Source organism: Globicephala melas, chromosome 2 (genome assembly GCF_963455315.2).
Source record: "Globicephala melas chromosome 2, mGloMel1.2, whole genome shotgun sequence".
In the NCBI taxonomy this organism is placed as follows: Eukaryota; Metazoa; Chordata; class Mammalia; order Artiodactyla; family Delphinidae; genus Globicephala; species Globicephala melas.
This window is the reverse complement of record NC_083315.2, coordinates 151,255,185-151,267,643: the sequence shown is the minus strand read 5'-3', so window position 1 is coordinate 151,267,643 and position 12,459 is coordinate 151,255,185. Positions and strand designations below refer to the sequence as shown.

General features: G+C 48.8%; 1 non-coding gene across 1 annotated transcript; it reads left to right on the top strand.

Moving 5' to 3' along the window:
* The first annotated feature begins 561 nt into the window (after positions 1-561).
* TRNAE-UUC (transfer RNA glutamic acid (anticodon UUC)) lies at positions 562-634 on the top strand. Its single transcript has one exon. It is a non-coding gene; the product is annotated as a tRNA-Glu (tRNA).
* Positions 635-12,459: the final 11,825 nt, after the last annotated feature.

Below are 12,459 nucleotides of genomic sequence, written 5' to 3'. Positions count from 1 at the left end.
GTGGAAACGTCTTGCAAAGCAAACCTCATTCCTACCCTCTTCCCACGTCTATGATCAAATTCTTGAGTCAGCAGAATTTCAGATTAGACTAATATTGTTACCATCAGAACTGCCCCTACCCTGGGGGCTTTGTGTCCATGAAAACCCTATGGTACTCATCGTCCGTGAACTTTAGCCACTGAGCCATGAGGAGGGCAGAGCTCCTGAGCCCAGCCGCGAGCCCGTGCTTCCTCTTGCCTCACCTCACTTAACCCTCACACCAACCCCATGAGACTGGGTTTGATCAACCCCTTTGCACATGTGAGAAAACTGAGTGCAAAGAGGCACATTAACTTGCCTGAGACCATGAACTGAAGACACAGCAGAGCCAGACTTGGAACCCAGATTTGCCCTAAGTCCAATGCTGGCATCGGCCCACCAGGTAGGCTCCTTCAGCATGGGGACATCATTGTGTCTTGAAGTTCTCTTTTCGTTTCGATAGTGCAGAGCACAGAGCGGTGTTGGGGACAGGCCTGTGGGCGGCATTCTGAGTGGGTACGTAGGAAGGGCGGAGCAGGGAATTCCCTGGAGGTCCAGTGGTTAGGACTTGGCACTTTCACTGCCAAGGACCCAGGTTCAATCCCTGGCCGGGGAACTAAGATCCCGCAAGCTGTGTGGCCAAAAGGGCTGAGCAGCTGGCACACAGAACGAGCGCCTGTATCCATGAGTGCGGCCGTGAACATCTGTGGGCTCCGGGTGCACGGACACCTTGTGGGAATCAGCGATGGGTGCTGGACATGCGGAATGGGGGTACTTTACTGGGCTTTATATCACTAGGGCGGCTCCGGGGAGGAGACATCTTAAAATATCACAGAGAAGATGTGGTTTGGCATAAGGCTCGGGGGGAGGGTGCACAATGGGTGTGCGTGACGGCAGGTGGATGAGAGGAGGGGATTGAGAAGGGCAGAGGAGCTCAAGAGGGAGAAGCATCAAGCCCTTGGGGACTGGGATGAACTGGGCAACCTGGAGTCGCTGGGCCAGCATACCCTCAGGGGCCTGACCACAGTGTTCCCAGAATCGGGTACCCAAGCCCTCCTGGTTTAGGGATGGGGTAACACGGAATAGAGAGGGAACCAGGCTTGATTTGAAACTCATCTTTACCATTCATAGGTCTGCAGTGCTCTCAGGTAGGCTGATGTGAGAGCCTCTGTTCCTTCAGCTGTAAATTGGAGATAACAAGTCCTTCAGGGTTTGCCGTGGCCATCAGATGCAACAACACACAAAGACCCTGGCTGCGTACTCTAAGCATGGTCCTTCGGCACTCGTGGTTTCCTCCCGCAGCAACTTGCTTTCCTTACACACATCCCTTGGCCTTTCCCCTGAGGCAGCTAGATGAGTTACAACCAAGTACAGGTATGCAGGTGATCCGCCCCTCCTCGCAACTCCGCCCCCCCCCCAACTAATTTCAAACTCAAAAAAAAAAAAAAATCCAAGAACTGATCTTTCGGTATTTTCTCCACACAGAGCCAGGCACGTGGCCATTTATAATACAGTAAGTCCCCTACATGCGAACCTTCAAGTTTCGAACTTTCAAAAATGCGAACGTGCGTTCGCATGTCCAATCACATAAGTTAGTTCACGTGTCTGGCGTATATTGTCACGTGTGTGCATCCTCTAAAAGTAGTTGTGCTTTTGTGTACTTTACAGTACTGTACAGAGTACAGTAGTACAGTATCTTTATTTCAAGCCCAGGATGTCCGGAAGCAACATAAAAGCAGCGGTGATGTAGCTGGTACTACTGTACTTTTCAAGGTACTATACTGTAAGATTAAAAATGTTTTCTTTATTTTCTGTGTGTGTTTGTTTTTATGTATTATTTGTGTGAAAAGTATTAGAAACCTATTACAGTATAGTACTATATAGCCGATTGTGTTAGTTGGGTACCTAGGCTAACTTTGTTGGACTTATGAACAAATTGGACTTATGAACACGCTCTCGGACCGAACTTGTTTGTACGTAGGGGATTTACCGTAAAGTGCTGCTTGGTAACAGGTAATGCCTACATACCCCATCTTTTCCTTTGGCTCTAGGCAAATCAAAGGCCAAAAGTTTCTCCTGTAGGGAGGCTCTTAATTCCACCTAAGGGACCTAGAGGGAAACCATCCTCTGTGCAAGAGGAAGAGGCTATTTCTTACTCTGTTTCCGGCTCCCACAGAGTGAAAGCATGAGGTGGTGAGTGATTCTCTCTTCCTCTGCCTTTGGTGAGCACAACCAGCAGGGAGAGAAGTGGAACGCAGCTCTGGGCATTGGCATCTTCAGAGTCCTTGTCTTTGTACCCTGCCATCTTCTACACCCAGGTGCTTTATAATGGCTCTTCCCTGGGCTCATGTTGGAGAGTGATGGAAGCCCACCATCAAATTCCAAGTGGAGGTGGAGAGACAGAGGCCCACACTCGGACAGTCTGTCTGTGGCAGATACTGTTGTGGCTCTGCTCAGATCCCTTTGCCCCCCACACCCCCGGTACAGCCGTCTCAAGATGCTAAGGGCTGCAGCCTTCTCCTGAGAATCGCCCTTGACCACTGGAGCCCCCTTGGTCCAGAAGGGTCTGGGAGGTTGCTGACTCACCTCGGGGCAGTTCCCAACCAATGCCTGATTGACATGGAGATGCACCTGGCCAGTATGCTTGCCTCAAGGTGGGACAAGTCTGTGGTATAATTCATGCTCCAGAGCGCCCCGTGGGATCAGGCTGAAGCTAGACCTCACCTGAATCCACGCACTTACTCAGCTTCCTCCCCTCCCCCCTCTCTCTTTCCTCACTCCCCTACAGGTGTCTCCAGACAGCACTCCCTCAATACATCTCTCGCCCAGAATTTCCATTTCAGGCTCTGCTTCTAGGGACACTGACCAAAGACACTCTCCTCCCCATCTCTCAGGAGTCTTCCCCAAACTGCCAAGGTGATGGTGGAACCCCAAGCAAGGTAAATGCCAAAACGGCGAAGCAGAGACACTTGCACACCCATCGGATGAAGAGGCAACAGCTAAGCAGCAGACTCACCCAACCTGGGGAAGATGCTGGCCTTGGATCTGCAAAGGCCCCAGAAGTAGGAGAGAATACTATCGGTCTCCTCTGGGTCACTGTTATCTGGGGAAGCAGAGCCTGGGTTAAGGCTACGACTCAGGAAACCAACAGGTCCTGCAGTTCACACGGCAACTGAGGACCTAGTGGGCTCCACCAAGAGCAACGACAGTCACATCAAACATGCTGCCGCCACCCCCGCCCGCCGAACGCACACAGAAAGACTTTCATATTCTCCCTACAAAAAGAGAGATGGGGAATTAGAGACCCTAAGAACCTCAGACAAGGCAGGAAACAAAGTCTCCAAGGCAAGCGAGTAGTTCAGAGACAGAAAAGTTCTCCGCTGACTGTCTAAACAGCTTCAATGATCTCACATAGGTTCTCAATGTGACACCGTGGCTTGGGGACAAGGGGGAAACATGAAACACTGGAAATCGTAGCAGTGACTATCAAACACCCATTAGCATTTCATTGCAAAGGCCCGACAAGTGAGCACCATCGCCCCCTACCCACCGTATTCAGGAGGCAGACTGTAGGCTGTGAGGGCCCCTTAAGAGAAAGGGAAGCCAGAGGAAAGGCGGAAACCTGATGAACCTGTACCCACAGAAGGTCACAGACAGGGAGACGATAAACTCTGTCCTAAACAGTGAGCGCATGCTGGACTCCATCTAAGGTGGGGAGATACTATAACTCTGCTCTGGAATGTGATTGGCATCCCAAGAGCCAAGGTGGGCAGATGAAGAGGAACTAAAGACCACAGGAGACTAGGCAGCAAGTCCAGCCATCCAAGGCTGTGGCGTTGGCATTGGCGAGAGACCCCTCCTCCCTCACCTCACTCCCTCAAAAAAAAAAAAAAAAAAAGTGTGGTGGATTATGGTTGGTGTAGCTCACACAAGAGGGAAGGACACACAACATCCTACAGGAAGTCAGGACGATACTGATGGCGGGAGAGGGGGACAGCACCAGTGTCAGGTTTACAAACTAGATGTAGCTCTCAGCAGACAAAGTCAAGACAGAGGACGTGTGGTTAGAGGAAGGCGGGGGAAAAGACAAAACGGGAAACGTAAAGCCAATGAAAACCCTGTCTATGGGCTAATTGGAGGGAGGATATAAAGGCAGAAGTGGGACAGGTGATGGGGGAGCAGGCAAGGAACGGTCGGAATAAAGCAGGAGGAACAGGAACGTGCTTTCTGAAACAGGAACCCCGCATCATGGGAGCTTTTAAAGTCTACCCATTTTAGCCACAGGTTAGGTCCACCTGTTACCAATAGGGTTCCCAGTTCCTCTGGAGAGGTTTAAAAAATTGATGTAGGGGAAAGACTGTTGGTAGTGGCAAAGGAGAGCTAAGGGTGATTAACAGAGGACTCCCTTGATGGAAGCATCTGTGTTGTACTATTTCCAAGGATGCAGGGACTTGGGGAAGAAAAGCTAGAATTGTAGGATCTCTTGACAAGTCCATTAAGGGGCACATCTGACACTTTTCGAGAAAATAAATAAAAACACTAAAACTTTGCAAATGTTGGAACAAGTTCAATATTGATGTAAATGATACCAAAGGGTACTGGTGTGGTTTTCATTGGTTGCCTGCTTGCACTTAGCCCTGCAGTATACTGCGGAGGGTGATGTCAGACCATAGAGCTTACTACCTGGGTGACCTTAAGCAAGGTCCTCAGTGCCTCTGACCCCTGTTCTGTAAAACGGGAATAGTAATAATACATCTTTCAGTCGTTACAGGGGCCAAGTCAGATAAACTATGTAAAGTTTCCAACATACAATGGGCCCTTGATAAATGCCTCTTTTCTTCTCCCGTACTCTGAAGAGTAGTTGCAGAGGTGGGACACATGAAAAAGCCAAGAAACAAAGCAAGCAGTAAGCAACAATGTAAGGAAACTGTAAAGAAATGTCTCAAGGAAATGTCACGCTTAGGTACCAGGTAATGGTATTGTTGACATGTGGTGAGAAGGAAAAAAAAAGTGGAATCCTTCACAATATGGCGCAAAAGAGTGATGTTGAAGATGTTTTTAAGGCTTTAAATTCGTAATGTGGTTCATCTGCAATGGGAAAACTGCTGGTTAAAGAAAATATGAGTTTTAGGGGAAAGACAACAAAGCATGTCCCCAGGCTCAGTATGGAAATGACAGCGACCCAAGACCACCTGAACTGTGAAAGTCCAATTGTCAGAACCGTCCTCCTGGGATATTTTGGTGGAGGACTCGGAAAGGACTGAGATCAAGGGTCCAACTTATAAAGGAATCACTTTATAAGTTTTATGAAACAGCAAAGACAGAAGTGAAAGGGGCACAAGGGATCAATAAGAGTAGAGTTGGGGACTCTTGTGGGAGAATATTTTAGAAATAAGTTAGACAGTAAAAGAATTGTTAGACACTAAAAGAATTGTCACACAGAGATTAGTGATAAAATTAAGGCCATTTAGTAAAAAAATAAGAAAAAAATCTTTACAAGGAAGCACATAGGGACCCAGAAAATGGATAAGGGATATTTTGTGCTCTGAGGTCTCTTTATTTAGCAAGTCTCCAAATGTAATATTTTCAAATTAATAGAGTATGATGGAGAGAGGGAAAAAAGAACAGAAACAGACAGCAGAATGGTCATACAAAGAAGCAGGTATGGCAGTTGGGAAATCATGTCATTCCTAAAAGGTGTTTTCAGCGGGTTGGTTTCAGGCAGCTCAATTTACATGCTGCTAAAAGATTTTCCAGTTCACACTATGGAGGCACAAACCACCACCCCTGACCAATGAGGGAGGACACAGAGGGTGGAAATTCAAGCCATTAAGAACCATCAGCCAGGCCTGTGGCATTTCTGGAAACAGCCAAGTTGATACCGGGTTTGGGAGTTGGCATTTACTTGTGTCAGTTCTTTCATTAGTACCTTCAAAGGCAAGTTGGATGCTTGTCATGTCCAGGCACTGTGCTGGGTAATGGGACCACCAGTCCCTGCCCTTGGAGCTTTAATTCTGGAAGGGAAACCACCACACAAACAGCTGTGGTTCAAGATGATCACTGTTTAGGTGGGGCACTGGGGAGGCTCAGTGCTGCACCCAGAGGAGCACTTGGAAGTTATCTAGTCCACCAATTCCTCTTACACATAAAGAAACAGAGGCAGAGAGAAATCAAGTCGCTTGTACAAAGTCATGAGACAGTGGCAGAGCTAGGAGCAGTATGGGCACCTGGAAACGAATCTAAAGCCTCACTCAATATACTGCCACACAAATCAGTTTTATTTCCGTAAGCAGTTTGGTGGCCTCCACAACAGTGTCCAAGTGCATCAGTAGAGTGTCATATTTCAAAGTAATATATCAGATATTTTTAGCAAATAAATTCTGCAGGTTTCATTACAATGCACCCACCTGCCTTCCCTCTACCCCATTCCCCACCTTCAATGATCAGGCAAATTCATCCCCCTCCCTCAAAATGGTGATGCACAGCATCTTTGCACGTTTTAAAACTTTAAATAAATGCTACAATCCTATCTCTAGAATTTTTCCGAATGCCTTTCCTTTATCAGTGCTGCTGACTCTTCAAATCCACCAAGACTGCTCATTCGATTAATGGCTGGTTCTGCTTCGAAGCTTCTATCCCTAAGGGCAGAGATCTGCGTGAAGGTTCTGCATGAGAAAGATGCCACCACACTACTTCTGTTGCCCAAGAGTAAACCTTGACCTTGCAGGGACTAATATCCGTCTCATGACCTTTTTTCCATGTGGTGCTTGGTTCCCACTGACTTCCAAAGGAGCAGCAGCAGATGGGCATCTGAAGGCAGAATTAACTCAAGAGTCATTACATGAGGGTGTTCCCAACTGAGTGCCCTAGAGTAGACAGTAATTACATGTTCCTTCAAGATTACTCTCAGCCTGAGATGGGGAAAGAAGAGAGTCCGGGATGACTGACCACGATACCCTTAACGTGGACACGTGTGCACAAACACACAGGCTGGTCCCAAGTCTCAATCTGGAATTTTCCCCTAAGAAGGTGACGTTGGTTCTACAGGTCCCTTGAAATGTACAAATCGGGCCCCCTTGGAGACATCAGAAGTTGCTCTTACCTATTCCCATTTTTCTTTCCTTGCTAAGCACTCCCTAAATATGCACCATCAAATATATGGAAAATAAGCAATCCCCACTCAGTTACGTTGTACAGGAGGAGGAATTGGCCCTGCGCAGAAAACACACTCTAGTGACTTCACTGCACTTACGGACACACAAGACAACCCATCTAAACCATTTCCAACCTCACACCTGGACTTCAGCAGCCATGTACGCTAGGCCATGGAGAACAGATTTCCATGACAGATGACAGGCTTGGGCAGATCACCCCAAAGCCTGGCAGGCACCGGGACAATGCCCACTTGGTTACTGGATATGGAAGTGCAGGGAATTGCAGAGGACCCGGTATGTCTTTAAATCACCTCTAGAGTAGCACCTTCTGCTGCATTTGTAAGTTACCCAGAGGGGCTTTGGGAGGAATGTAGGGAAACTTTGAACGTTTCCTGCGTCTTGGCCTTTTTGGCATGGGACTCTAGAAAATGATGACAACAGCCAAGATGTTATCATCTTCAACAATGGCTTTCCGAATTTGTTATCTAGCAGGTACTGTTCAAGGGCCTTTACGTGGGTCTCCTTTAATCTTCACAACAACTCCACGAGGGAGATGCTCTTACCATGCCCATTATACAGATGAGGAAACTGAGCGTGGAGTGGACTGGGTGGGCAACCTGTCCAAGGTCACAACTAGTACAAGAGGACATGGGTCTGGCAGCATGGTTCTATCGCTCGTTTCGTCACCACCCAACCACTGCACAGAGTCACCGTGCAGGAGAATAAGTTAGTCTAAAATAGGTAAGCACTGCCCTTTCTCAAGGAACGTTTGCCCTCTGATTCTTATTTTAGCTTCACGCCAATCTCATGAGGCACTCAGAGCAGGTTTCAGCCCCTTTTGCTGGTGAAGAAATGAACGTAGGGCGAGGTTAAGGACTTGCCAAGGTCACCCTGTTTGGTAACTCTCTTCCCAAATCCCAACTGTGCTCCCACCTAAGGGTTTGAGCAAACCCCAAGGAGCAGCAGGTGCCCTGCCACTGGGGCTTCTCCAGACACCTAGAGGCCCGGATGCAACTTCTGGGGCAGATTGTGAGGGAGGAATATTAGGACCACAGAGGTATAAAACCATGGTCGCCACCAACTGAAAACAAAATTAAAAATGCAGAGTTTATACAATATTTGTTTTTGAAAAAGAAGGCCTGACCAGTTTTCCACTCATCGCCCAGGTGTACTCACAGACAGAGGGAGGTGAGGATAGAGAACAGGCTGAAAAAGATGATAGATAATAGGGACTGACTGAGTTGGTAAAGGCACAGAGCACCCCAAAGCCAAGTCTGGGCCCAAGGTTTTGCATTAAAGGGACACAGGCAGGGGCTTCCCTGGTGGTGCAGTGGTTAAGAATCTGCCTATCAATTCAGGGGACACGGGTTCAAGCCCTGGTCCAGGAAGATCCCACATGCCGCGGAGCAACTAAGCCCATGCACCACAACTACTGAGCCTGCGCTCTAGAGCCCGCAAGCCACAACTACTGAGCCTGTGCGCCACAACTACTGAAGCCCGCGCGCCTAGAGCCCGTGCTCCGCAACAAGAGAAGCCCCTGCTCGCCGCAACTAGAGAAAGCCTACACACAGCAACAAAGACCCAATGCAGCCAAAAATAAATAAATAAAATAAATAATAATAAAAATAAAAAAGAAGGGACACAGGCAGTCTGAGCTGCAGTTATTTGTTATGTCAGGAGTACCATGAACCAGGTCCACCACGAACAGTTCTAAAATGTAAACTTTTAGAGCTGGAGGGCCTAAGAGATCTCGTCCAATCCCTCATGTTATGATGCAGGGAACTGAGGCCCTGAGAGCCTGTGCATCTCAATAATTATCACTGATCTGGGAGTGAACTGGACTGAACCCGCCTGGCACCTGCCTCTGCCCAGGGTAGCCGGCTGGCCCTCTATCCACTAGAGCCACAGACAGAAGCAGCCCTCAACAGTGGGCTTTCCTCCAGTTGACTTCGGTCTTTAATTTTTTTTTTTTTTTTGGCCGCACCTCGCGGTTTGTAGGATCTTAGTTCCCCAACCAAGGATCGAACCTGGGTGCCTGGCAGCAGAAGCGTGGAGTCCTAACCACTGGACCGCCAGGGAATTCCCCGTTTTTAACTTTTTATTTCAGAATAATTCTAACGTCACAGGGAGTCGAAAAGAAAATGGCCAGGGAGATTCTGTGCACAATTCATCCTGCCCCTCCAGCTGACTCATACCCACACAGAGTTCTAATATAACTGCAGATACACGTGGGGTGATAGGTCTCTTCCTCAGACTGATTTAGGAGCAAACAATCCATAACATTGCTTTCTGAGATCTTATCCTATCCTCCTCACTGCTGTGAGCCCTCACACACACACACACACACACACGCACACACACACACGGTCTAATCAGCAATAATTTCACTCCTGAATATTGCTAGAAAGATCACTAAGCCAAGCTAATCAATTGTCTCAGCCAGCGACCAGCCCCCAAGAGACGCCTAGATTTTTCACTGCTCTCATTTAACCCTCTGCGGCCTGAGCTTTTCTCCCCTGACTTCCCAAAGAGCAGAAATGCTGTGCTGGGAAGAATCCAGTGCCTAAGATGATGTTCCCAAGTTGCCACCTTTCAAAAGCCTTGTCTGTGCTAATGGCAGCAGACACTCTGGAGCACTTCAGAAGGAGGGTCTCCCTCTCATGTGCACCAACCGGGACCAGCGTGATTAAAGCAAAGGAGGAGGATGTGGACCCCAGAGTGAGAACAGGCAGAGGAAGCAGGTACAGCCCGGAGAGGGGAGAGGGGAGGGCGTGACAGATGAGGGAAAGCATCACAGGAGAGGTACCAGTTTAGCAATTAAATCTGACATCAACTGAGACAAAGCTTCCTTACTGAACAGCATAAAATTCCGGGGAAGGTTTGACCACATGTGCATAAAAGACACACCTCATTCTTTTTTTTTTCCTGGATGGAGGAGTGTGAAGACAGGAGGGACAGAGAAGGGTAGGGGCAACGACCATGGTCAACGGGTTACGAGCTGAGGTAGTTAAGGCAGCTGGACATTCATAACTTCAAATCACTGCCCCCTCCCTACAATGAACGGGTTGGGAGTGCCCCCTTGAGAGGAGAGGCTCCATGCAATTCACTTCGCGTGCAGTCATTGAACACATACTGTATGCCAGGCATCGTGCTTGGCACGGGGGCATCCAAAGCTGAACAGCAAGGAGGCAAAAGGGAGGCGGTGACAATTCAAGTGTTTAGTACTGTCATCTCCAGCTCTAGGAGGGAGAGCAGAGAGGAGGCGGGGAGAGGAACATGGGGCATTTTGCAAGTTTGGGTGGCGCTGCATACATACTCCGATCCCCTGATCAGCAGGGGGAGAAAAGGAGGAGGGTTCACTGCCTTGCTGCCTAGAGTCTCTACAAAGACACACAGGGAGGGTCAAGGACATCGGCACTGCAGGCAGCCCAGGGGAGCACGCCTCTGGCAGGAACTCTGATGACACCCGTGTGGCTCTTGGATTCATTGGTCAAGTGACCCTGTTGAGAGAGAGGACTCTAGCAGGCACCTGCTGCCTTGAAAACACAGCCCAGTGGGCCTGACAGCCAGGACTGGCCTGGCCTACTGTGAGGGTAGAGCCTGAACTGCCATCTGAGAATGTAGGGCAGAGAGGGGTGCAGGATGACTCAGAGACCCAAGATCAAAGCTGTTCGTTGGAATGTGAGTGAGGCCAAGAGAGTTCACCAAACTCCGTTTTTGCAGAGCAGAAAAGAGTCAAGCCTTCTTCCCCTGACTTAGGATTGCTGCCTGAAGCCCAGCTCACATCCTCTGCTCTCCCAGAGTGGTTTAAAGCCCCAAGTTCCTTTTAGGTTGCAGGGAGGATGTTCCCAATATGCCTTGAACTCTGATTTCCATTTGGAATTGCCCATTGGAGGATGAAACTGGAAGTCTTGCTGACACAGGACTCTGCTCACCAAAATTCAGGGAAAATAACCTGTTATGTACTGAATGTTTGTGTCCCCACCCAAACTCGTGTGTTGCAGCCCTAATTCCCCATGTGACGGTATTTGGAGGTGAGGTCTTTGAGAGGTAATTAGGTTTAGATGAGGTCGTGAGGGTGAAGCCCCCATGATGGGATTAATGTCCTTTTAAGAAGAGGAAGAAACCAGAGCTCTCACTCTTTCCTCCATGTGAGGACACAATGAGAAGATGACCTACAAAGAGGAGGTTCCTCACTGGAACCCAACCATGTTGGTACCCTGATCTTGGACCAGCCTCCAGAACCGTGAGAAAATTAATTTCTGTTGCTTAAGCCACCAGTCTGTGGGATTTTGTCATGGCAGTCCAAGCTGACTAGGATATAGCCCCTTAGTGGGAGGCATAGGGACCTGTTTTTAGTGGTGTGACATGATGTGTGCAGAAGTGACTGCTCTGTGCTGAGCAAATAAAAGGGCTAAGACTTATTAATAGGGCAAAGGGCTAATACTTCACATGCATTTCATCTCCCCGACAACCCTATGAGGTAGGCTCTATATATCCCCATTTAACAGATGAGAAAATCGAGACCTTAAGAGATTAAGAGCTCAAGTCTCACAGCTGAGAAAAGGTGATGCTGGAACTTGAACTCTGGCTCTCTGACTCAGAGTGTACGCTCTTAACCACAGCTCCGTGCCGTCCGCAGGAGGCACCTGTCAGGGCAGGAGGACAGGAATGAGCAAGGATGAGCTAGGCTTACAAAGGGGAATGTCACGTAGCCCCTGCAGTTGGGGGTTCCTGGTACAGTGAGGGAGACCCATGGGGGCAATCGCCCCATAGGGGTGAATGAGATGATGGAGGGACATCAGCTGGGGCCCCAAGAAGAGGAAGATGCCAACCAGGTAAGCAAGGCAGAAGAGCTGGTGTAGACAAGTTACAAACGCCACCCTGACTCGAGAAAGGGCAAATGCAAGAGGCCTCACGGCCCCTGAGCATGAAGCACTAAGAGAAAGATCAGTGCCCAGGTTGGAGGGGAACAAAAGGACCCTGTGGACAGAAAGGTGGCTTCCAGAGCCTCTGCCGACTGACCCTGTGGAGCAGGAAAAAAGACCCAAGCGAAAGGACTAGAAACTGCTCACTTGGCTGGTGGAGAAAAAAGGCCAAGTGTCCACAGAGCAGTCAGAATCCTCCTGTATAAGGGATTCCTGCCCTTTTTCCCGAAGCTGGGGAAGGAAACTGCACTCTGGGGGAGCCAGGGCACGTTTTTGGCAGCCTTATGGCTCTGAATCTCCCCTCTCCTCTATCGTACGCTTGTGCAGAACTTAAGACTCCTGACCTCAGATTGGCCTTG